This window comes from Ochotona princeps, chromosome 26 (assembly GCF_030435755.1).
Source record: "Ochotona princeps isolate mOchPri1 chromosome 26, mOchPri1.hap1, whole genome shotgun sequence".
In the NCBI taxonomy this organism is placed as follows: Eukaryota; Metazoa; Chordata; class Mammalia; order Lagomorpha; family Ochotonidae; genus Ochotona; species Ochotona princeps.
In genome coordinates this window covers 25,306,520-25,333,052 of record NC_080857.1, presented here as the reverse complement: position 1 = coordinate 25,333,052, position 26,533 = coordinate 25,306,520, and the positions used below count along the sequence as shown (strand labels likewise).

Below are 26,533 nucleotides of genomic sequence, written 5' to 3'. Positions count from 1 at the left end.
TAGAGTAGATGTACCACAGTTTCTTTAACTACTCTTCCTTGGACTCACATCTGGTTTGTTTCCATGACTTTGCTATTGTAGATTGTGCTGCTGTAAATATAGGATTACAGATCCCCTTCTCATATGCAGATTTCACTCCTTTTGGGTATATTCCTAAGAGCGGGATAGCTGGGTCATATGGCAGGGTTATTTGCAATTTTCCAAGCACTCTCCATACTGATTTCCACAGTGGTTGTACTAGCCCACACTCCCAGCAGCAGTGAAGGAGGGTGCCTTTCTCCCCACATCCACGCCAACAGGTGTTGTTTTTTGAGTTCTGAATGTAGGCCAGTCTCAGTGGAGTTAGGTGGTACCTCAAGGTGGTTTTCATTTGTATCTCTCTCATGGCTAGAGAGCCTGAGCATCTTTTCATATGTCTGTTAGCCATTTGAACCTGTTCTTTTGAGAAATGTCTGTTCATTTCTTTTGCCCATTTTGCTACAGGGTTGGTTTTTTTACTGTCCCTGGGTTTCTGAAGCTCTTTGTAGATTCTGGATATTAGTCCCCTATCACTCATGTAGAATGCAAAAATTTTCTCCCATTCTGTTGGTTGCTTCTTCACTTTTTTAATTGTTTCCTTTGCTGTACAGAAGCTTTTTAGTTTGATGTAGTCCCATTTGTTCATTTTGGATGTGATTGCCTTTGCTTTAGGTGTCTTTTCTAAGAAGTCTTTCCCTGTTCCTATATCTCTATATCTTGGAGTGTGTTTTCTATGTTTTCCTTTAATAGTTTGATGGTTTCTAGGTGTAGATTTAGGTCCTTGAGCCAGTTAGAGCTGATTTTTGTGTAGTGCGACAGGTGCGGGTCTTGCTTCTTTATTCTGCAAGCTGCTATCCAGTTGTCCCAACAGCATGTTATTGTGATCGATGTGGCTGTTATGAAATGATGTCAATCCAAAAAACAGTAATATTATCTCAACCCCAAACAGCCTGTATCTCATGCAATAAGATATTGTGAAGTAACCAATGATATGAGGCAGATTGCTTATGATCTACATCAAAGAATTGTAAAAACCTAATGTACTTGTAAGACCCCATGATACTTGGAAATGGGGAGGGAGAGCAGAGAAATCTTACATCACCCTAGAAGGTGTGAGGAAGACGGGAAATATAACCTATCAGGATCATAACTGGTAATTCATAGACAACAGACTAGAATTAGCATTAGACAATAGCAAAACTACAAAGGCAAATGGGGGAATCAGGAGTAATCCTAACAACCTCTTAACAGGAGGTCATGAGCATAGAGCAGGGAGGGGTTCCCAGAGTGGAGCAGGCGGACAGGAGGAGGCTTTTATCCCAAACCTGAAGACTCCTAGATCCTCACCAAGGACTATCAGTACGAGCACCGAGGACTACATCCCTACTGCCAAGGAGACCACGGGGAAATGGAGTGCCTTCGGAGGCCAAGAACTCTGAGGTCACCCACCCCCATTTGGATCTACCACATGGGATGGAAGAAGCCCAAATCCTGCCTTGCAGGATCCAGGGTCATTGGAACAACAACCAGGATCCCTGAGCGGTCCGCAGAAACAGAAGAACAGTAAACTTCCTTCAGGACTAGGGAGAGGAGCTTTCTCTGGTCCTTGTCTGCTTCCAATTTTGGGTCCCCACCCCCTCTCGTAATAACCATCAGGAGCGCTCCAGAAACCCCTCAAAACAAACAAACAAACAAACAAAGCTAGAATAGATAGAGAACAACAAGGAAAGCTTAGAAATAGACAGGAAACGGTCAGTGGGGATGCACTTATAACTCACTGGGTGGGGCACAAAGATTAGTTACTCCTCACTGGGGTATGGAAGATTTCTCTGCACACCCCTCTTAAACATGCTCACCTAAACTGTTGACATATATTCTGTTAGAATTATAGAGTTAGACCACCTGAAAAACAGCCAGGTTCAGCGAAAACGTGCTTCAATGCTATGAACTGCTAAATACTAAAATTAAATAGGCATGAGACAGCTGAATAGCAATCTAAGCCATTTTAAGGTGTATAGAACACGGTTGAATATAAACCAAAATTGAAATGTCTATGAAGAAGTCACAGGTTGTGGTTGAGAACCTGCATTTTCCTATTAACATATTGGTTAATCAATACCATGTCAATTAATGCCACAATGTTGTAAGTGGTTGGAAATATTATGTTGGGACTTTTAATTGATTGGGATGATACTCTGCTGGCTCTACCTTTAGACCAGAGATGGTCTCACCAAGAAACCATTGAACTTACCAGGACAATAAGATGCTGGACTTTATGCTTGGTAAATACCTCCAATGAAAGAATGTCAACTGAATTTGAACTATGGAAATGCAACAAGGTGGAGCAATCCACCGTGGGGGGAGGGTTTTGGGAGGGACGGGGGGAATCCCAGTGCATAAAAAATGTATCACATAATGCAATGTAATTAATTTAAAAAAATGAAATGCAATAAAAATATGTTTAAAACTAAAAAAAAATTTAAAAAGTTGTGGTAACTGTATGTAACATAGAGCGACCTTAACTGGTTTTTAAGTATACGTATATCTCAGTGATAGTAAGTGCAATCATGCTCTTGTGTAGACATTGCCAACATTGATCCACAGAACTTTTTTTCTTGTAAAGCTAAAACATCTTTTAAGGAATGGTGTAGCAGCACACCAAGATAATTCTCTGCTCTGTAGTGCCGCTTGTGTTCCAGCTAGTCCACTTCTGACCCAGTTCCTGCTTATGGCCTGTAAAGCAGTGGAGAACGGCCCAGGTCCTACCCCATCTGGGAGAAGCTCCTGGCTTCCAGCTTCAGAACAGCTGAGTTCTGGCTGTTGCGTCCATTTGAGGAATGAACCAATGGGTGGATGGAAGGCCTCTATCTCTGCTTCTTTCTGTAAAATATGCATTTCAAATAGAAATAAGTAAATCTTTTTTTTTTTTTAAAGATTTATTCATTTTATTACAGCCAGATATACACAGAGGAGGAGAGACAGAGAGGAAGATCTTCCGTCCGATGATTGACTCCACAAGTGAGCCGCAACGGGCCAGTGCGCGCCGATCCGAAGCCGGGAACCTGGAACCTCTTCCGGGTCTCCCACGCGGGTGCAGTGTCCCAATGCATTGGGCCGTCCTCAACTGCTTTCCCAGGCCACAAGCAGGGAGCTGGATGGGAAGTAGAGCTGCCGGGATTAGAACCGGCGCCCATATGGGATCCCGGGGCTTTCAAGGCGAGGACTTTAGCCGCTAGACCTCGCCGCCGGGCCCGAAATAAGTAAATCTTAAAAAGCCCAAATCTATGCCCTTTAAGTAATGACTCCTAAACTCTTCTCTCCCTCTCTGCTGGCAACTACCATCTTGTTTTCAGCCTCTCTGAGTTTCAGTTTTCTGAGTACATTCTGTTAGTGGAATCATCCAGCGTTTGTCTTGCAATGACTGGCCTACTCATTTAACATAATGTCTTCAAGTTTCACCTGTGTCCTATCACGTGTCAATACTTCGTTCCTTTTTCAAGGGCTGTATGGCATCCTTTGGTTTACCTGTTAATCAGCCAGTAAGCACTCGGTTTTCTTCCACCTTCTTAGTTGTTGTAATACTGCTGTCAGAGGTGTTTAGATATCTCTTTGAGTTCTTGTTTTCAGATGAGTGTGTTTCCAGAAGTGGAATTTCTAGATTATCTGGTAATTTTATTGTAAAATTTCCTGAGGAATTGTTGTGCTGTATTCCACAGTGGCATCTTTTGCTTTGATGGTCTGTCTCAGCCCTAAGGAATATTGATTCACTGCTACTGTATATGTTCTTTCTTTTTTTCATTAGTTAATTGGTTGCTTCTCCAGCCCTGTTTTGGCTAGTGAGTTTTCTCTTAACAGTACCATATGGCTTATCTTTCTTTATTAGTTAAGCAATTCCATGGGAAGAAATCAGTTACACTTGTTTGAAAGGCAGGGGAGAGAAAGGGGGAGGGGAAGGGATTCACTTCCCGGGGAATACCTGGCTTCACCTGCTTCACTCCCTAAATGCCCACAAGCAGGGCTGGAGCAGGCTGAAGCCAGAAGCCTGCTCCCCGGTGTACGTGGCAGTGACTGAGACAGCCACCTGCTCCCTCCCAGGTTGGTACTAGGAGGGAGCTGGAGTCTGGTGCCCAGTTAGGACTCAACGCAGCCGTGGCATGCAGGGAGCATGAGTGGCGTCTTCACCGTGTACCAGTTTGCTTTTTCTTCAACCCATTTGAGAAACAGTCTGTAAAATATCTGTCCTAAAACCTGCTGAGATTTTGGTTTGAACTGCATAGTCATCGTAGCAACGTTGAGGCTTAGGCCTCACGAAGAAGGTACCTGCATTTGTTTATGTTTCGGTTTCATGCAGTGGATTTTGTACTTCTCAGTGTACTGATCTTTTCCTCATTTTGTTCAGTTATCCCCAAGTATTTTATGTTCTTTATGCTTTACTTTAGAAACAATTTCCAGTTACTCATTGTTGATATATGAATGCAAATGTTTTTATATATTCTGCAATGTTGCTGATCTCAATGGTTTTAGTTACTCTTTTTTCTCTTTCATTTTCCTGCCAGACATTGTTAGCTACAACTGCTAGTGGAGTGTTGACTAGAAATAGTGAGAGCAGCCATCTGAGTCACAGATCTAACCTTAGGGAGAAAGATTTGCTTCTTTCACAATTAAGTAGAATGTTAATTGTAGGGTTTTCCTCTTTTTTTTTTTTTTTGTTTTTAGATTTACTTATTTTTTACTGGAAAGTCAGATATTCAGAGAGGAGGAGAGACAGAGAGGAAGGTCTTCCATCCTCTGATTCACTTCCCAAGCGGCCACAATGGCCGGAGCTGAGCCGATCTGAAGTCAGGAGCCAGGAGCCAGGAGCCTCTTCTGGGTCTTTCACATGTGTGCAGGTTCCCAAGGATTTGGGCCAATTCTCGACTGCTTTCCCAGGCCACAAGCAGAGAGCTGGATGGGAAGCTGAGCAGCTGGGATTAGAACCCACTCTTTATTCAAGTTTCCTCCTCTTTTGCATATTTAATTTGTTAATTTTAGTATATTTTGCATCTCATCCACTGTAGTTTTCGCATCTAGAAGTTTGTTTTAGACCTTTTATGTGCCCCTCCATTTATCTACTATTTTTTTCATTTTTTTTTTACATTTTATTATTATTATTATTATTATCATGATACAATTCCATAGGCTCCCGGCATTTCCCTTATCCCCTCCCCATTCTCTCCCCCCCACCTAGTTCCTCTATATCATTACTAAAGTATAATTCTTCATACACAGCCATATGTCCATCATTGCAGGCATGGACAACGGCAGAGAGTTCAGCATCCTGTTGTCAAGATGTAGTGAACAGTTTCATTGTAAGTCCATCTTTGGAAGTAGAAATGCATACTACATTGTGGCCTCACATCTGGATGTTAATCTCCATTTCACAGCTACTGTATATCCCCTCAGATGAAAAGTCCTAATACAAAATCAACAATAGAAAGAAAAATAGAAATTTACAATGCCATGAATTTAAATGACATGTTACTAGATATGATAGTCTCCATCACACAGCTACTATACATCCCCTTAAATGTAAAACCACAAAACAAAATCAATATCAGGAAGAAAAAGAAATTAACAGCACTATGAAGTTAAATAACATGCTACTAAATGACTAACATGTAGCTGAAGAAATGAAAATCAAGAACCTTCTTGAAGAAAATGATGATCTACTATTTTGAATGTGTGAAATACACAAAGTTGATTTTAAAAGAAGTGTTTGCCTGCTGATTCTAGTGACTGCATTATTCCTCGGGTAGTTTCAGTCAGTTGATGTATTTTCCTGCCTCCTTGCATGGCCCAGGATCTTAACTGGATGGTAGACAATTATAACTTTTTTGGGTACTGTCTATTTCAATATTATCAGAAATATTTTTGAGCTTTTGTTCTGAGGTTTAGTTTAGTTATTTGGAGACAGTCTGAGGTGTGCTCTCTTTTTTTTTATTTTCTTGTTTTTAATTTAATAGGGGCGGTCTAGAGCAATGCTCACTCAGGGCTAGTTATTTCTTACAACCGAGGCATCTTCCTCAGTACTCCATTCAGCGTCCCAGGAATTAAGAGCATTTTCTGTCTTACTGGGAGTACAGGTATTGTCCTGAACAACTTTGGTTGTTAGGCACTATTCTAATTCTTGTAGATGGTTCTTTCCCCACCTCCAGTGGCCCTCACGTGATTGGGCTAATCAGTGCCCTGTGGAGTAGTTGGGGTTTTTCTTTCTGTGTCATTTCTCTGGTACTTGCTTCTGGAATGTCTGTCCAAGAGGGCTAAGGACTCTTAGCTTTTCTGCTTCATCAGCTTAGGTGAGTTCATCAACGTGATTTCTTTCCTGTGCTATACCCAGTCTGTGAATTGAAAAGCCGAATTGAACATAGGACTTAGGTTTTGTTTTCTCTCTCTCTGTAATCACTGTTCTTTGTTGTTTGAGGTCCAGTTTCTTGAAAACTGCTGTTTCCTTTATTTTATCTGTTTCTTTTGTTGTTGTTTCAACTGAGAGGACAGATATATTATCCTGTTACTGAATCCTGACCTTTCTTAAATTTTTAACCTTTTAAAGTTTTTTTCAACTCCATAAAGATCTTCATTTATTCTATTTGGAAAGGCCAATCGTTTACGGAGAGAGAGAGAATCTTCTCATCCTCTGATTCACTTCCCAAATGGTCCAAAGGCTGTAGTTGTGCTGGTCTAAAGCTAGGAGCCAGGAGCTTCTTCCAGGTCTCCGATGTGGGCACAGGGCCCAAAGACATGGACCATATTTTGCTGCTTTTCCAGGAACATTAGCAGGGAGTTGGATCAGAGTGGAGCAGCTGGGTCTTGCACTGGCACTCCTAAGAGAGGCCAGCTCTGCAAGATGGCAGCTTGAAATACTATGCCACAGTTTTTTTTTTTTTTGGAATAGAACAGATAGTAATTGGAGCAGCACAGTGTGGCTTGTGAGTTTAGTTGAGTAGAAAATTTGGCCTGGAATAAATTGTGTTTTAAGTCCTGTGTTTGCCACTTAGTAGTCGGATAATTTCTTAAACTTAGTTTCAGATTTCTCATCTCTAGAATGAACATAGGAATATTTGTTACAAGTGTTGTAGTGAGCATTAAATAGAATCGGTTACATAAAAATACAATAATAATATATTGATGTGCTTACTAAATGCTTGTTTTTTTATCTTGTTTATTTAAAGATTTATTTTTATTTATTTGAATGACAGTGACAGAGAGGAAGAGACAGAGATCCTCTAAGTTCTGATTCGCTCCTGCAGTTGGCCTCCACAGCTGGGACTGGGCCAGGATGAGGCCAGGACTGAAACTGGCACTCTGATATGGTGGCTTAACCTTCTCTATGATGTCACTGGCCCCTGCCGTTGTCTTTATTCTGTTGCATGCTGCTCTAATGATTATGTGTATGCTTATTGTCAGAGTGCTTATAGTGGTTTTGAAATGAAGGAAGAATCGTGTTGATGTGTTGGCATTTGGAATCTTTGGTTTGGAGGAAAATCAGACCCGAGTATTGTTAGTGTAAGATTGCATTAAAAAATGCTGGGCGTGAGAAAGCTCTGAGTGTCAGTTCAGTGTTGGGATGTTTTTTTAAATAGGTCTTTAGCAAGAGGGGGATCAGTCAATATTCAGCTGGTTTGTAGAATTGTTGGTAAAGGATGGCTCCTAGAGGTGGTAATTTATTTTGCAGGTAGGGTGCCATTGGGCAGTTTGGATTTTATTATGGGGGTTGAGAAGCAGCTGTGAGAGACACAGACATGAGAGGGCCAGTGTAAACTCAGGTTTTCTATCATTGATCCTTGAAATCTTTCCTCTACTCTCCACTCCCAGCTTCTTATCCTCCAAGAAGAACCTATTTTCTTAATCATAATTTTGAACTCCTCTGGCTCTTGATTTCAGAAGGCAGTGTCTTTGTGAAACTTAGAAGGGTAAGAAATTATTTTATGGTGCTGGAAAGTTGTTTCAGTGTTTGCAGTCCTACCTTTGCAGGGCTTTGGTTCCTGCTGTGTGTGGGCTCTGTAGTAGAGTGGTAGAGAGGAAATATTTACATGTGATAATGAAAAGTTGCAAAGTAGACGTTGCTGGAACGGAGATTTGAATAGGGCTTTGCAGTAGCTATTTTAGTTGGTAACACATGTTTAACTTAAATTGCAATTGACTCTTTCCTTTTAGCTCATCCTTCTGTGATGATCCTAGTACAAGTCAAATGAGATCATTTTTGATCCTTGGGTGTGCAAGCTTTGGTTTGTGCAGCCAGTTTTGGGGGCTTACCTGTGCTTTTCAGGGGGCTCAGCTTGAGCTGGGTAAGATCAGCTGGTCTCTTAGGTCTTTCTAAGAGAGTTTGAGTTTCCAGCAGCTGCTGCATAACACTGTTCACTCTGGAGTTTGGTGAGTTGTTGCATGTGTTGGATATAGTTTTTTTTTTTTGCCTTTATTGGGCACTATTTGATTACACGCAAGCTGATGTCCTGTAAATATAATTTGTCTTTGAAATTAAACTATCCTTATCCTCTTAGAATACAAAGGTGTCATTGTCTGCTATTTTGCCTGTTGCTCTCCGGCTTCCTGTGCTTGCTTAACCTCTCATTTAAATATCAGGCTGTCTTACTTATTGTCTGTGGAAGATTTTGGCCTATTTATACATAGGAACACATGAATATTTGGTCACCATTTTTTATGATTGTTGGGACATTTTTTCCCCAATGTTTTGGAACGTAGTAAAAGACAAGTTTTTCATTCTTTCCAATGTAACTTAACTGTGCACTTTCTATATTTTTAAACCAACCTGAACAGAAAAAAAATAGTAATGTTTGCTATGTTTGGTTTTATTGACTGTGACTGTGGAAGGTATGTCTGATTGAGCGTTGAGCATGTCATATAGCCAATGTTCTAGTACTGTCATGTATTCGTTTTCTATAAAGAATGTTATTTTTTTTCTGCTAGAGAATATTAAAGAATAGCTTTATTTAAAACTAAGTCACTGGCAAGAACTTTTTCTTCATTAAATCTCATTCTCTTCTGCTTGTAGCATTTAGTACAGGAAGTAAATGTTCATTGTTTTGACTTTCTTTAATTTCCTGGAAAATATATATTTTTTAGTCTCTGTCTTGAATTTTTGGGATATTTTATGCTTTTTTATCTTCTCTCAAGAAAATATTTTCATCTACTCTTGTTATTTTTATAGAAATTCCTCTCTAGAAAGAATTATTTACCATTTATTTGGAAGTCCGAGTTAGAGGGAGAGATGGAGAGAGTTCTTTTGTCCACTTGTACTCTCCAGATGGCTGCAGTGGCCAGAGCTGGGTCAGGCTGAAGCTTCATTTGGGCTTCCGCTGCATGAAGGGCCCCAGACAACTGGGCCTTAGCATGAGGTTAGGTGGGACTTGGGGCAGCAGAGACACATATGGGGGTCCACATGGAGTACAGGTGACACCTTTGCCATCTAAACCACGGTGCTGGCCCCTAGACATTCTTGGTATTTTTCAAGTAGACATAAAGAGTGCAATTAAAAAATTGTAACCATTGAGGGCAATTTTGAAATTTATATGCCTGTTATTTTAAAATAAGTTCTAAAGAGTTGTGATTTTTTTAAAAAGAGTTATCACCCCTTTGAATAAACAGTTTCTCAGGGAATTAGCTTAGATGCTAACTGTAACTTAGATATATCACAAAAACGTGCCTTAAAATGTTGTAGCTTCATGTTCATGCTCAGTACAAGTGTCTGGAGGAAATGTACTTCTAGGAAGCATATGTGGAATGTTACAAAAAAGGGTTCTATGTGTTATTTGCTGCATGTAAGTTACTTGAGTCAATATTTCTTTTATAACTACATAAAATTAATGGTATGGCAAGGGAAAAAACCCGTTCCTTTCTATGTTAATGCTAAATATTAAAGTTTTTCTGCACTTTTTCTTCAAAAAAATACTAAACACTCCAAAACGGATGGAAACTGAAAGCGTTTCTTTCAGTTATGCAAGAGTATTTATCTATTACTTTCAGGTTAAAAGCAACAGATTATTAATACATTATACAATTGAAAATGTCTTTTAGCTCGGAAGGAGCCAGATGTTTTAATTCATTAAACCTGCTTGTGCTTGTCCTTATCCTTGTAAAAATGGAGTTAAGCAGTTCAAAGAAAAGCTTTAGAGCAGCTGTAATTACACCTGCAGGTTTAGTCAAACTAGAGGTTTTAAAAAGTCCTTCAGTACCCTTTTGCAACTCTTTCCCCACCACAGATAACCCAAAAATAGCAGCAAAGGTTTGGGTAGGCTCAGGATTCCCCCGGACGTGAGTGCTGTGTATTGAATGCACATGTGATGGTTGCGTGGGCCTTTTACTAAGGCTTCTAGAACCTTTTTGTTTTCATTGTGTTCTATGTACAGTTAAGTGATTCAGTCACCTTCTGTTTGCGTTGAACTTTTTAGATAATGCATTCATTTCATAGAGGTTAATAATTTTTTATCAAGGCCCAGTCATCTGCTGAAATTGTTTTGAAGCTTAATAAATTTCAATAAAATTTGAATTAGTATTGGTATTGTTAGAAGTTGGTTGGAAATAGGTCACTGTTTTTTAAGAAAGATTTCTTCAAGTTTTACTCTGGTAGGACTATCTAAAAACAAATTTGGCAGATCTTTTAATGTTTGGAACAAAATTCATGATCATAAACCAAAATCTATGGAAAACTGTGGCTGAATGCCAGATTTGGAACGAGTCTCCTTTTCTTAATTACCATACCTTTGCAGGTGCTGTTTTCAGTCATGGGGTGCAAGAGCATCACTTTAACCACAGTTTTACAGTGTTGTCTTTCTAGAATTTGGCTTAAAAATGCGTAGTCACACAAAGAAAGAAATATGAAATCTTTTAGTAAACCAACAGTTTTTTTTAAAGATTTACTTTTATTTGAAAGGGACGTTCACAGAGAGAAGTACAGATAAAGTCATCCATTCTCTAACTCACTCTGCAAATGGCCACAGTGACCAGAGCTGAGCTGCCAGAGCCAGGAGCCTCCTCTGGCTCTCCCACACGGGTGCAGGGCCCCAAGGCTTTGGGCCGTCCTCGACTGTCGTCCCAGGCCACAAGCAGGGAGCTGGATGGGAAGTGGAACAACTAGGACGTGAAGGACAGGAACTGATACCCACAGGGGTTGCTGGCACCTTGGGGTGCAGGATTAGCCTGTTAAGCCAAGACGCCAGCTCCAGTAAACCAACAATTTAACACTTTCAATAGTTAGAAGACCAAGTGAAACACTTATACTTGTGAAGCACTATGTTAAAAGTGAAAGGGTACAAAGCTTCAAAAAGTTCATGGAAAAATGGAATTAAATGTTTGTTTTGATGCAAAAAAGTTTTGAAATCCTTATATAGCCTTTTCATAATACATGCTTGTCATGAATGTTTTAAAATTAAGAAATTTTTAGTTTCTTTAAGATCTTTTTGAAGATTCCCTTGCTTGCATGGATTTCAACAATTTTTTGCACCAATCTTCTAGCTCAATGTTTTTCTGTGAATTTGTTGAATTGCTTCTGTACAGCATGATTCTTACCTTAAAGTGCTGTGGTGGAGAAAATACATCCATTGAAATAATAAATACATTATTATAGGGTGAATAAACTTGAGTTCAAATCTGTAACCTGAGGAATTCTTTAGGTCATGAAGAAATTCCCAAAATTTATTACATTCAAGGAAATAGATTGAGAGATATGGCATGACTTACCCTTACGTCATTGGAATAAATCATAGACTTATAGGGCATTCTAAGCACAAACTCAAGGGTGACAATAGGTAACCGGTTCATTTTTCTTTTATAATCTTGTTCAGTTGCTAATATTGAATGTTTGCTTATTGCAAGTGCTGTCATGGAGAAGCTACTGGTCCTTTATTCCTAAGTCTAATGGGAATATCAACAGTGTGAAATTTTACATAAAAGAGGTTATATTTTGAGGGATAAAATTGGACAGAAATCATTTCAGAAAATGAGTAAGGAAAGTGTATTTGTAAAATTGCTTAATTCTTGTAAAAGATTAATTTGTATTGGAAAGGCAGATATACAGGAAGGAGGAGAGACAAAGAGGAAGATCTTCCATCCACTGAGTCACTCCCCAAGTGACTGTAAAGGCCAGTGCCTGCGCCAGTCTGAAGCCAGGAGCCAGGAGCTTCTTTCCAGGTCTCCCACATGGGGGCAGGGTCTCAAGGCTTTGGGCCGTCCTCGACTGCTTTCCCAGGCCACAAGCAGGGAGCTGGATGGGAAGTGGAGCTGCCAGGATTAGAACCGGCACATTCAAGGCCAGGACTTTAGCCATTGAGCTACTGTGCCAGGCCCCAAATTGCTTAATTTTCAAAACTTGTATTATGAGGGAAGATGGCAAGGAAATTTGAGAGAGTGAAATTTTAATGATGAAGGCTTAGCTAATCAAGTAAAAGTAAACAGTTTCTTCCAAAACTGTTAGGAAGAAAAAACGAGACTTTAAGAATGGGACAGAAATACTGAAATGTGAAAGGCAGGTTAGATGTAGTCAGTGTTGTTCTCACGGTCTTATTTTGTGTGCTTCTGTCTGCTGGTCCTCTGAGGACCTCTGGAGTGGTGTGGAGTGGTGTGGTTTGAAGTGGTGTGGTTTGGAGTGGTGTGGTGTGGTTCTGTGAACTTCTTCTTTTGCTTCCTTTGAACAGAAAGGTCTTAGACTGAAAGTTTACAGTTTAAGATATGTAAGAGTGATTAATTTTGTATTAGTTATTTGGACTTGTCAGCTATATATACTTAATAAAAAAAATGAGATGTCTGAAACAATTAGGAGTTTTTGGGACAATCAGTTGAAGTCATGTGGAAGTGTTATGAAAACTTAAGTGCTTCACCAGCAGTTTTTACCCCCTACGGATTACAGCTGTGGATCCAGTCCAGTGCTGGAGATATCTGAGTATCAGTATGTCAGAAGCTGTATTGTAGATTTTAGAATCCACGTGGATATAATTGTTATTTTTTTGTAAAGTGGAAGCAACAGTTATTAGATTTATTTCTGTTATAACAGAAGTTTTCTGTGCAGGTTGGTAGGATATAGGTTACTCTTTGATCATTTGTAACTTCTGTCTTCAAGGTGTACCTTTAGAGATACACTAATATTTAATTCAACGACGATCTGCATGGCCATTACCTAGAAGATTTGTAGAAACGTGGAATTTTGGATTTGTCCTTGGAAACTGGATTCTGATTCAAAGTTTCTAATCATGGAGCCTAGACTCTGCCTTTTTACAAGTGTAATCAGGATTATTGTTCACTAAGAACTTGGAGAATCATCTTTTTGACTTAGTCTTCCTGATGACTAGAAATGATTATTGATTTTGAAATAGTTGGTTCTTCTTTGCTAAAATAAAGTTCCCATTTATTGATGATAGTTATCATTTTGTGTTGATTTTTATGTTTGACATGATAAATACATTCCTATGTTGTATGAGTAGAAGAGATAGTGATATTTACTTACTTATTAGTATTTAGTAACTCACTTTATTGGCTATATTATTTTTTCATAAATAGATTTTAGCTCAAATGTTCAAATAATGTAGTGTCTGAATTGGATGGGAAAGGAGTGCAGATGAAGAAAATGTTGTTAGAAAGACAAGTGTAAAGGGAATGGGAGTGATGATTTTCTTTTTTTAAAAACATAAAAAAAATCCCCCAAACCTGATATGTCTAATATGAATAGCTAGAAACGGGTGGAACTTTTCAAGGAGTTTTGGTTTGGGTAATTGTCTTAGTCATGGCAGTGAGTCCCATCGGGTGAGCTTGCCCGCCTGGCTGCTGGGCCTCCCCCCCGGAAGAACACTCTTCTTTGGTGTTTTGCCTGTTTTGACTCCTTACTGCTTTTTAGGAAATCTGGGTGCTCCCTGATGGTGTTTCTACATGGACCTTACCTTATTTAGAGTCTTAAGGAAAATTACACTCGGAATCATCTCAAGTCATAGTTTTAAATTTATGTGTTTGGAAAACTGCTTATCAGTGACTCTTGACACTTGTGTCTTTAGATCCCAGATATTTTTTGACTATAAAATTCACTTTAATAATTGTTACAGAGTAAACCGCTCTGTGGTTAATATCTAGAGTTTTGCCCATTCTCAGAATCTCTGCCACAAGGGTGTGGTCATTGTTAATGACAAAATATTGTATATCTCTCCTTTTTTTGAGTACCATGTTTGGACTGAATACAAGCTAAAATGTCTTAAAATGCTATGCTTTTATGTAAAATAATTTTACTTGATTATTTTATTTAAATTAATGTAAAATAATTTTACATGTTTTAAACTCAATCTGTTTGCCAGTACAGTGGTGTTATCTATATGTGGGACTGTGACTTTCTGTCAAACTATTTAGCATTCACATAAGTTGTTAAAATTTTTAGTAGACTTTTTACTGACAGCCTGCCTGACATCAAAAGTCTTCCACAACATTTTCAGTGTCTGTTTTTGGGTACTAATCAAAGGGAGATTTTTGTTTCTAAAATGACAGGTAGAAAGAGGATAAACTTTTTAGAGATTGGGAATGTAGAATACAGAGAAGGAAAAACTTGGATTAAGTTTACATTATTTTTATTTCCTTTTGAAAAATAATCATAGGTGCATGTACTTTCTGTTTTTGAGGGTGTTAGACTAAGTAATTAAGGGCTGAATTAAGAAGGCCCTGGGAAGGTTTAGGATGGAATTTTAGTCACCTAACAAATAAGAAAACAAGATGACTAATACTAGTATTTTTTCTTTACAATGGTCTCTGCAATATTGGTGTTCTTATCATTCACCCCCAAAATATTGATGGTGTTGAGTTCTGAGTACCTCCTCAATTATTCTCCTCTCTGTCAGATGCAGTCATGTCATTATTGTAACTCTTTAAGATGCTTTTGGTTAAGCTAGAGATGCACTGGTTTCTCTATCTTAGGTCAGTCTCAGTAATTACATTTTTCTTCTAGATGTTTTCTGAATGCTTTGGGATGACATTGGTATTACTGGTTTTAGTTTCTGGTAGTATAGATTCTTTAACATATCATCTGAATTCAAGTCTCATAATTGTCATTGATTAGCTCTATGACCTGGGACAAGTTATTTATGTGATACCTCCTCTTATTTGTTAAACATGTAACATGTATTAGAAGATATCTAGTTTGTGAATATGTATTAAAAATTAATTATTGTAATTTTTAAAAAGATGTATTTATTTTTATTGGAAAGACAGATATACAGAGGCTGGTGAGTTATCAAGAGCCTAGGTTACCACGCTGGTTCCTGTAATTTTTCTTTTGTTCTTACAAGCGCTGTCTGTGAATGTCAAACACTATTTTTGGTTTGAATTTCATGCTAATACTATTTTCCCACTTCTGACCATTTCCATGTGCTTAAACTATGTTATCAAGACATAGGGTCTTACCTTGAATGGAGCAAGTGGCAGTCCTTCTTTTTTAGTTTTAAAGGTTTACTTATTTGAATGGCACAATGAGAGAGAAAAGAATGGAGGGTTAGGGGAGGGTGAAAAAGAGAGAGAGAGAGAGAGAGAGAGAGAGAGAGAGAGAGAATCTTGTGGCCACAGATTCACCCCCCAGGGACTGCAACGTCCAGGGCTGAGGCAGACCAAAGGTCTTACTCTCGAACTCCATCTTGGTCTCTCCTGTATGTGGCAGAGATTCAGCACTCGGACTGTCTTGTGATGTTTGCAGGGAACTGAATCTTCAGTGGAGCTGGCTTCCCAGGTGAGCGCTTGACATGTTATGACACAGTGCTGGCCCCAAATGATAATGTGGTTAAAAAATTCAAATCTACCAAATTGTAAATTACTCTTTACATTGGGATCTTCCTTTTTATGGCCTACAGGATTGATGATAAAAAAAAAAAAACCACTTTTGTTTAGTTGCTGTGGTTCACAATCCTCATGTTTCCTCCCACTCACTAGAGCTTTTCTTTTTTTTTCTTTTTTTAACAAACCCAGATTTTTCAAAGATGCTAGGTATTTTTGTTTTGCTAATACATGTTACTCTTAATTTTTTCCTTCACTCTATTTTTTAAAGGATTTATTTATTTTGATTGGAAAGTCAGATTTACAGAGAGAGGGAGAGACAAAGCTCTTCCATCCATTGGTTCACTCCCTAAATGGATGCAATGACCAGAGCTGAGCTGATCTGAAGCCAGGAGCTTATTCTGGGTCTCCTACACAGGTACAGGGTCCCAAGGCTTTAGGCCGTCTTCGACTGCTTTCCCAGGCCACAACTAGATGGGAAGTGGAACAGCTGGGATACGAACTGGTGCCCATATGGGATCCTGGCGCATGCAAGGCAAGGACTTTAGCATCCAGGCTACCATGCCGGTCCCATTCCCTTCACTCTTAACACTTTTAATTCAGGTTGCAAATATAGAAATAATTAGTGTTTTAATCAGCTAGGGTCAGAGAGTTAAAGTAGAAGTTAAAGATTCAGGGGATTCCTACAGAATGGTGAAAAAAAGATCTCCATTTTAGGATCATAAAGAATACATATTGATTGGCATGTGGAGACCCTTGCCTGCACATAACCATCCATATCTGAATATTTATAGAAGATAACCTGTCAAAATTACTGTTATTTTAATTTGCTAAGCTTGATGGATTGCCGCAGTTGGATGTTGTTTGAATTCTAGATGAGAAACTGTAAATACGTTTTGATGTGAAATTTTGTCCTTGAAGCTGTTTGAATACTCTGCCTCTCTTGTCTGTTTTAGCTGGGGACCTTTTTATATTACACAAAGTTTTGTGTTCCTTTGTAGGGAAAATTTGAAATAGAACGATAACTGTAAATATTGTTTTTTTTGGATAATGAAATCTATTCACATTTAGTAATCAGGAGTTGTTTATATATATTTAAACTATTTGTCCAGTGTTTGTTTCCAAAGAGTTGTCCCTGGAGAGTCAGACTTAGGGCTCTGTTTCTCATTTGAATGATTTTGTGTGATATAATTTGTTTCCTTTTAAAAACAAATAACTTACATACTTCAGGTAAGTAAAATAACTTTTTATCTTATTTTGAACAGGTAATAATTTTAGTGGTGCAGATTCAAGCAATAATACATTCCTTTGGCAATATCCCGTGGTTTGGTCAGCTTTTTATATTCTGGGGGAAGGAAGGTAAGTGATTTTTCGCAATAATATTGAAATAACTTTGGTAATAAATCAACTTGTTTTTGAAAGTTAAAAATCCTTTTCAGTCAGTGTCTCTTTACCCAGAAAATAGCATATTCATTTAGGATGTTTTCATTATTTCTCAAAGGATCCTACTGAAGTGACATTTCTTCTTTTGAGGTGACACAGTGACTGTCCAGGTCATGTAACAATTACTTTGGCACGTTTAGGTTGTGTCTGTTAAGCTGTGTTGGCCCTTATATAGTCATTTGATACCTGAATAGTTTGTTTTTATGTATGTAACTATCTTTTGATGTTTTTATTTGTTTCTCTCTTAAGACACAGCTGAACTTATCTTTTTGATTATTGCTTTTGCTACAAACTCTGTCAAGTATTAAGTGTAAATTTATTGAGATATTGACTTTGTTTCAGTCAGGGTCAGTTGCTTCAGGAATGTGGCAATATCACTAGTTTATTTTTAATAAGTTAAAATAAAACTTCTTTTACAGTATGTTTTCCTGTATTTCAGATACATCATTGCTTATTCTTTTTTTGTTTTTTTTTTTAAAGATTTATTTTATTTTCATTACAAAGTTAGATATACTGAGAGGAGGAGAGACAGAGAGGAAGTGGAGCTGCCGGGATTAGAACCAGCAGCCATATGGGATCAAGGCGAGGACCTTAGCCACTAGGCCACGCTGCCGAGCCCTTGTTTTGTTTTTTTAAAGATTTATTTTTATTACAAAGTCAGATATACAGAGAGAAGGAGAGACAGAGAGGAAGATCTTCCATCTGATGTTTCACTCCCTAAGTGAGCACAACAACGGGCCGGTGCGCACTGATCCGAAGCCGGGAACCAGGAACCTCCTCCAGGTCTCCCACGCGGGTGCAGGGTCCCAATGCATTGGGCCGTCCTCAACTGCTTTCCCAGGCCACAAGCAGGGAGCTGGATGGGAAGTAGAGCTGCCGGGATTAGAACCGGCGCCCATATGGGATCCCAGGGCATTCAAGGCAAGAACTTTAGCTGCTAGGCCACGCCGCTGGGCCCATCATTCCTTATTCTTACTTGACAAGCTTTTTTTGTAGATGAATCTTTTCTTCTAGAAGTTCTTATGAAATCTCACTTTTTATACTTTTTTGCATCCCATTGCAGCCATCTTTAAGTCATTTTCCGTGTTTCTCATCCTAATTCCCTGTTATCTTCCTGGAAATTTTTACTTTTTGAGCTCTTATTAGCTGTATAATTTCTTGGAGTGGAAGATGATCTTCTGATTGATTCCTCAGATGCCAGATGCTTGTCAATGCTCAAGTCCAGGAATTCTGTCCACATTTCTCTGTTCCCAGGAACCTGATGACTTGAGCCACCTTTTGCCGCTGGGCCCTGCATTAGCAGTAATTCTGAATCAGAAGCCGGAGCCAGAGCTGGGCCGCAAACTTAGCCACCATTGTTTATGGGCATTGCATCTTGACCTGTAGGCTAAATGCCCACCCTGAATAACAAAATGATTACTAATTCCGTAAGATGCTAACTCCTCATTTTGTAATGATTCAGCGTCTGTTTGCATATATGTAACATATGCATGACATATATGTAAAGTGTGATAATGCTAGTAGGTTTCCTTGGCTGTGGCCAATCTGATATTCTTGCTAATTCTGGAGGCTTAACTTGCAACAGTGCTTGCAGATTTCTTAGGATAAATCTGATTAATTTATCAGCATGTTTTTGTTAAGTAGGTGAAAACTTGAATGAAATTCAAGACCGTATTATAAAAAAAAACTATACTTTTGTTGTTTCTTGTGTTACCAAACAGCATCTCAAAGTGGTTGAAGGCATTGTTATAGAATCCCCAGACTGTATCCTTTTGATCAACACATAGAAAACCAATCATTGACATCAGGGGGAGAAAGAAAGTAGATATTTATTGCAAAGTGCAGAGCTAGGAGGCGAGCAGCCATTGCTTAATTCCCAGGCTCCCTGAGGAGCTGGGGTGAAGATTCTTCATTGGAACAGCGTTGAGAGGCACATGATCAACTCTGATTGGTCAGAGGAACTCATGAGATTCCTTTGATTAAATTCCTTTAAAGAATTTGTGATAGCCAAGTGGGCTCTTGTCGGTCTAGGTTTTATGATGAATGTAGCAGTTCTGCCCAGTCCTGGAATTCCTCTACCTAAATCACTCCAGGACAGTACTGACTATTGAGGTTCTAAACTGTTGAAGAAACAAATGACTGCTTGGGGTCTGGTGATTAAAGCCTGTAAAGCCAGCTGGGTCATGTCCTGAAGTCAGTGAATTCCTTTTGGTAAAAGGCAGACAAGGATACCTTGTGCTATGGAAGACAGCCAGGAGGTGTTATGGGGGTTCGGTTTCATTTTGAATATGTCAAGGGCTATGATGGGAAAAGTGACCATGTCCAATAGCAGCTGGCTGATCTCAGGATGCAGATTCTAAGGGAGGTAAAAAAGGAAAGAAGTGCTAGATATAAAAAAAAAATTTGAGAAGTGAAAGAATACATTTGATGGACTCAATAGTACAATGAACACATAAGGAATTTCTCTCAATTTGAGCCCCTATCAGTAAAAATTGCCCAAATTGAAAAGCAATGTGAAAACAAATAAACTAAAAAACAAAACAAAACCCTCTCTATCCGTCTTCCAAAACAATGGAATGGAATATCTAAGACCTATGGGACAACACCAGAATGTGTCACAATCATGTGCAGACAATTCTGAAGTGAGAAGAAGAGATAAAGGAACTGAAGACCTTATTGTGACAGTGGTCAGCAGGCAATTAATACCAGCCACCAAATCATAGAATGCAGGAAGATGGTGGAACACTAAGCAGGGTAAATACCGCCCCCCCCCCAAAAGGTCCTACACAAAGGCCCCGTTTGTAAGCATGTCACAATTAAACTGTAGAATATCAGTGATACAGAAAATGTCATGAAAAAGTAGTCATGGGCACTAACACACATTAGAGAAACAATTATGATAATTGTGCAGTTTTTTCTTAGAAACCTTTGGAACACAACAGAAAGACAGTGGAGTAAAATGCGTAAGAGTTGAGAGGAAAAAATCAGCAACCTAGGATTCTGTATCATACAGAATTATCCTTTAAAAGTAGAGCAGAAATAGACTCTCTCAGACAAAATGGCTAAAATGTATTGACCTTTAACATCGTTTGCAAGAGAAAAGAAGTTCCTTAAGAGAAAGAAAATTATTTAGGTCAGAAACTTCAATCTATGTTATAAAAAAAGCAAAAGCAATAGAGAAGGAATACAAACAGATAAATAATAACAGGCAAAATACAGGAATAAGAAATAAGGAGAGTGAATAGTACAGAGTAAATAGCAAAAAAAAAGTAGATATTAATCCATCTGTGTTAATGATCACTTTAAACATGAATAGTCTAAGTATATCAACTTAAGACAAACATTAGAGCATATCTAAAGGCATGATCTGGTGTTTTAACTGTTTGTCATGACAAGCATAGATGAACCTATAATGATATTTAGTTTGTAATTGAGCAGATCTCTGGTTTTGCCTGTAGAGAGAGTGTAACGATAGGTAATGTCACATGGTGTGTGTGTGTATAAAAGAATCACTTCTCAAAAGCAAACAGAAGAACTGGCCTTGCTCCTTTTATAAACCCTCTGGCAGGATTACCTCAGGTCCCCGTTGCCTAAGGATCTCCCACCAGCCCCTACTTCTTGCACTTGATGTTAGCCAAAAGGCCGAGAAGCAATAGCAGCCCCTACTTTTTTTTTTTAAAGATTTATTTTTATTACAAAGTCAGATATACAGAGAGGAGGAGAGACAGAGAGGAAGATCCTCCGCCTGATGATCCACTCCCCAAGTGAGCCGCAATGGCCGGTGCTGTGCTGATCCGAAGCTGGGAACCAGGAACCTCCTCCAGGTCTCCCACGCGGGTGCAGGGTCCCAATGCATCAGGCCGTCCCCAACCGCCTTCCCAGGCCACAAGCAGGGAGCTAGACAGGAAGTGGAGCAGCCGGGACCAGAACCGGCTCCCACATGGGATCCCGGGGCACCCAAGGCGAGGACTTTAGCCGCTAGGCCACGCCGCCGGGCCCCAGCCCCTACTTTTTAAAGATTCCAGTACATCTGCCCAGGGATGAGTACTACCACCCTGGGGACCGAGATGAGGATACCAAAACCATATTCAACCCATAGCATCCAACTGTATACTGTATACTGTTTACAAGATACACACTTTAAATATACAGACCCATGACATTTAAAGTAAAGGGATGGAAAAAGACTGTTCTGCCTGGTCTAACTAATGAGAGAAAATGGCAGTAGCTAATTTCAGATAGAGCAGGCTTCAGGTGAGGGAAGGGTATCAGGAATAAAGAGGAGCATCGCACAGTAACCGAAGGATAAGTTCTCTCCAGCAAGATTGAACAATACTTGGACAATACCTGCCTAACAGCACGATATCAAAATGCTGGAGGCCCAAACTGGGAGGGGTAGAAGAAATGTATTAGTTGTTTATTATTGTTTGAAGTTTAAAATCCCTTTGTCAGAAATGGGTAGACATAGCAGAGAGAAAAGCAGTAAAGGGGTTGTCAAACTGAACAGTATCCCAAATTCACCTCCTTGATAGACTTTGTCATTTAACGGTAGCAAATATACATCATTTTCCCTTTTGGGAGTCAACCTGCCTAGCGAAAAGCACGTTATTCTAATTAACTTATAAGAAATAACATCACGGTATCTGGGTTAAGTGGGCCACACAAACTTTTGCTCAGCCCCAAGTTCCATCCTATCTAAGTGAATGTCTGTACAGTCAGAAACATTTCTTGTTGTGATTTTGAACAACAGAAGCTATTGATACAGAGAAGAAGCCTAATTGATGGCTTTACACTATATACTTCACTTTCAGTTGTATTTCAACACCCAAGTAACTTGATTATGAGGGCCAATTTCCATTTTTTCAGCTTAAGCTTCTTGATTAGACTAATCCATTTAAAATCCTGTTTGTTTCAGCACCTAATTGAAACTCATAGAGCTTAACATCACATTGGTTTGGGGCAAAGCCCAAGGATTATTTTATCTCATGCAAGTGGGGTACAAACTGCCCTGCTGGTCTGCTGAGCAGATTCCTTGAGGCCCCCAGTAAGTGTTGTCAGAACTTGAGGAGTTAATGTTTCTTCCTCTGTTGAGGTGCCCAGTGACAGTCTGAACTGGCGTGGGTGCAGCTACCATCTGAGGTACCTGGATGGTCATGAAAGGTACCCAGCATCTCAGGACCTATTAGTATGAAACTGTGAAGAGCTTGTCTTATCTGGTAAAGAACAAAATATATATTCTTTCAAAATGGAATAGAGAAGCCTGAGAATTTATAATTTTTTATGATCAAAACTTGCATCATGGAGCTGGCATGTTGGCCCAGCTGACTAATCTTCCACCTCCAAGCACTAGCATCCCATTTAGGTGCCAGTACATGTCCTGGATGCTCCACTTCCCATCCACTTCCCTGCTTATGGCTTCGGAAAGCAGTCGAGGATGGTCCAAAACCTTGGGACCCTGCACCCGCTAGAGAGACCCTGAAGAAGATTCTGGCTACTGGCTTCAGATTGGTTCAGCTTCCACCAGTGTGGCCATTTGGGGAGTGTACTTCTGTTTCATCTTCTCTTTCCATAAACCTGCCTTTCCAATAGAAATAAATAAATATCTAAGGGATTTTCATCATAAATAAGGAATCAGAAAAAACAAGGAGCTCATTTTTATAAACATGATTATCACCTGCCTTCCTTCTGCAAACTTTTCACAAATTTTAGGGTAAGAATTTAAAAACTTGGATTTTTAAAAACTACTTAAATATTTTTTCATGTCTCAAGTTTGGTATAATAAATGAATGCAATGATATAAGTATTATAGACCTTTCTTTATAAATGAAACCTAACTGGCAGTCTTAAGTGGCTCCTGGAAATACATCTCACAACTTTCTGTTTCACTGGAACAAAGTTTGGAAACTGTTAACCATATATCCCTTGTGGCCAGGGTGATACAGTAACGATTCACCTGGGCCTCAGGTGTGTCGCTGCCTATTATTTTCAGAGCTAGAGGAAGGCTAGAAGTAGATAGCAAAGAAGTGGGGGAATCTGTGAGCAGAGAGATGATGGATAAAGCTAGTGAAAAAATACCTGGTGTTACCAGAGAGAGATGAAAATCACTTTGGTTTGGTTTTGTTTATTAGAAATGGTGATATGTGTTTCCTCAGAAACAACCTTTTTGGTTTTACTTTTTTAAAGTTCTTTCCTTTATAGCGAGGCTGTTGCAGAGGAGGATACTGGTTTAAGAGCATCAGGTAGGATGGAGAGAATATTGTAGCTTCCTTCTGTACATTTTAATTCATGTTCTTTGTTACTCTGAGTGGTGTTTCAGTCATTTGCATCTAATTCTTTGCAAAGCTAGTCTAAAGAAAAAAAAACCCAGTGTTTTCCTGCTACATTAATATTGGGCTGACATCTGTTTAACATTTAAACGCTATATCATTATTATCATTTGATACTTATTATCTTGCTTCAGTATACTCGACATTAATTGACATTTATAAATGTGCTACCCTGTTCACCAGAGGGAATATCCTAAAAGAGAGCTAATGGTGGAAAAACAGCCTTTTCTCACATGGATGGCTCTCTGGGAGCCTTTCTATAAGGACTTTGAACATTACAAGGTCACTCTTTGGCAAGTTAAAATGTGAAATGATTGCTGTAAAACACGGAGGTATGCCCCTTGGGTTGCCTGCGTCCCCATGTTTGAGGCCGTGGTCCCCATCCTGCCTTTGCTTTTCATCCTATCCTCTGTGCACTTCAGAAGCCAGCTGGTGATGGCCCCAGGAGTTGTGTCCCTGCTCCCCACGTGGCGGACCCAGTTCTGGGCACCTGGCCACGGCCTAGCCCAACCCTGGCTCTCGTAGGCATTTGAAGAGTGAACCAGCAGAAGGGAGTTTTTTGTATGTGTGTCTCTGTTCCTTAGTCTTTTAAATAAATTATTAGAAGAGTAAATCAGTGGAATTACACAAACTAGCTTAAAATCATCTTCCAGGTAGATTTATGATAGTGAACTTATGAGAATTTTGCCAGCAAAAATATAATTTGTAGGGAAACAAAAATTGGGCTAAAATTGGATTGATGAAAATGTTCCCTTTTGTGTAGAACACAAAGCAAATAGTAAATGAATCAAATGAACTTTCTTTTATTTGGGACAGTAGTAGCTTGTGGACAAAAATCTTTCAGTGTGAAATCACAGGATTTCTATCTTGTTTTGACTGCTAGGAAGGAATTCAGACTTTCATAAGGTCAAAATTTCACCTTGGTTTCCTCATTTTCCAAAAGGAGAGTATGCTTACTTTGGAAAGTGGTATGAGAATTATGGGCCCTATGTGGTGGCCTTGCGGTTAAAGTCCTTGCCTTGAATGCTCCAGGATCCCATATGGGTGCCGGTTCTAATCCCGACAGCTCCACTTCCCATCCAGCTCCCTGCTTGTGGCCTGGAAAAGCAGTCAAGGATGGCCCAAAGCCCTGGGACCCTGCACCTGTGTGGGAGATCTGGAAGAGGCTCCTGGCTGCTGGCTTCGGACTGGCTCAGATCCAGCTGTTGCAATCACTTGGGGAGTGAATCATCTAATGGAAAACCTTCCTCTCTGTTTTTCCTCCTCTCTGTATATCTGACTTTGCAATAAAAATAAATAAATCTTTTTTAAAAAGTTTATGAGAATTAAATGGAAATGTGTTTGCAAAGATCTGCTATATAGCTGACATGTATTTAACATTCAGCAATAGTTACATCTCTGCCATCTTTTAATATCAATGATATCTGAATTCCATCCTTAAATTTCTTTTTTTAATATGCTTTTTTTTAAAAAAGATTTTTATTATTATTGGAAAGCAGGATATACAGAGAGGAGGAGAGACAGAGAGGAAGCAAGTGAGCCGCAACGGGCCGATGTGCGCCGATCTGATGCCGGGAACCTGGAACCTCCTCCGGGTCTCCCATGTGGGTGCAGGGTCCCACATCTTTGGCCCTTCCTCTCCTGCTTTCCCAGGCCACAAGCAGGGAGCTGGATGGGTAGTGGAGCTGCCGGGATTAGAACTGGCGCCCATATGGGATCCCGGGGCGTTCAAGGCAAGGACTTTAGCTGCTAGGCCACACCGCCGGGCCCAAATTTCTTTTTTTTTTTTTTTTTTTTTTTTTTTTAAAGATTTATTTTTATTTTTATTACAAAGTCAGATATACTGAGAGGAAGAGAGAGAGGAAGTGGAGCTGCCGGGATGAGAACCAGCAACCATATGGGATCAAGGCGAGGACCTTAGCCACTAGGCCACGCCGCCAAGCCCCCCAAATTTCTTTTTTAAAAAAATATTTATTTGCTTATTTTATTTGAAAGGCAGAATTCCATGGAGAAGGAGAGACAGGGAGAGACATCTTCATGGTCTGCTGGTTCATGCCCCAAATGGCTGCAATGGCTTGTCTGGAGCCAGGAGCTTCTCTGGTTCTCCACGTGGGTGCAGGGGCCCAAGGCCTTGAGCTATCCTGTTCTGGCAGAAAGTGACAGCTGGATCAGAAGTGACACAGTCAGGACTCAAACAGGCACCTCTATGGGTTGCTGGCTCTGCAAGGAGAAGCTTGGCATGCTCTATTGAGCCACTTGCCCCTTTCCTTACATTTCTAATGACTGGTTTTGGTGTCAGATTAGTTAGTGTTTTAAAGCTTCATTTTCCTTGCACATATGACAGAATTGCCCATATATTTGGGATGTAAAAATTACAGTAATTTTCTTATATGTAAATGGTAATAGGAATATGGGAGGGCTTCACAAATTTCATGGAGGGTTCCATTATAATATTGTGGTCTGAGAGATAGGAATGTTCTTCAAAAAGTTCATGAAAAAAGTTCCTAAAAGTATGCATTATGAAAAAACTATGGATGAACTTCAAAATTAATTGACACCAAAATAAATTTCTTATATTTTCACTTGCCATAATCTCTCAATTGCTCCCACATCACAAAAATAAAAATAAATGGACATTTGTTGGGAGTCCATATGCGATAGCTTACAGCGTCAGCATTTAAGAGGGAAGAGTACTTTTTTCACTCAAAACAGCCATCAGTAGCAGGTATGTGTGCAGAATGCTGTGTTATGAATTAAGATCTTTAAATACATCTCTCTGTTTTTGTCCTTTTTATCTCAGATGACAATATTTTAGTGAGACTTTAGCATTCAGTAATAGTTTTGTGAACTGGTTTTGAGAAATTAATTAAAATTATAATTTTATAGCTTGTTAATTACAAGAAGGAGACACATTTAAGCACTATTAAGATTTAGTTGGAAAATTAAGGTCGGGCTAATAA

The 26,533-nt window shown here is 39.3% G+C and overlaps 1 protein-coding gene across 3 annotated transcripts in view; it reads left to right on the top strand.

Annotated features, from left to right (window-relative positions):
• FUT8 (fucosyltransferase 8) overlaps nt 1-26,533 on the top strand; it is a 176,377-nt gene that overhangs the window by 36,091 nt on the left and 113,753 nt on the right. For all 3 annotated transcript variants that reach the window (XM_058655501.1, XM_036496274.2, XM_058655502.1), the window contains exon 3: nt 17,070-17,163. The gene's annotated coding sequence lies outside the window, so the exon portion shown is untranslated. The remainder of the gene's footprint in view (nt 1-17,069; nt 17,164-26,533) is intronic.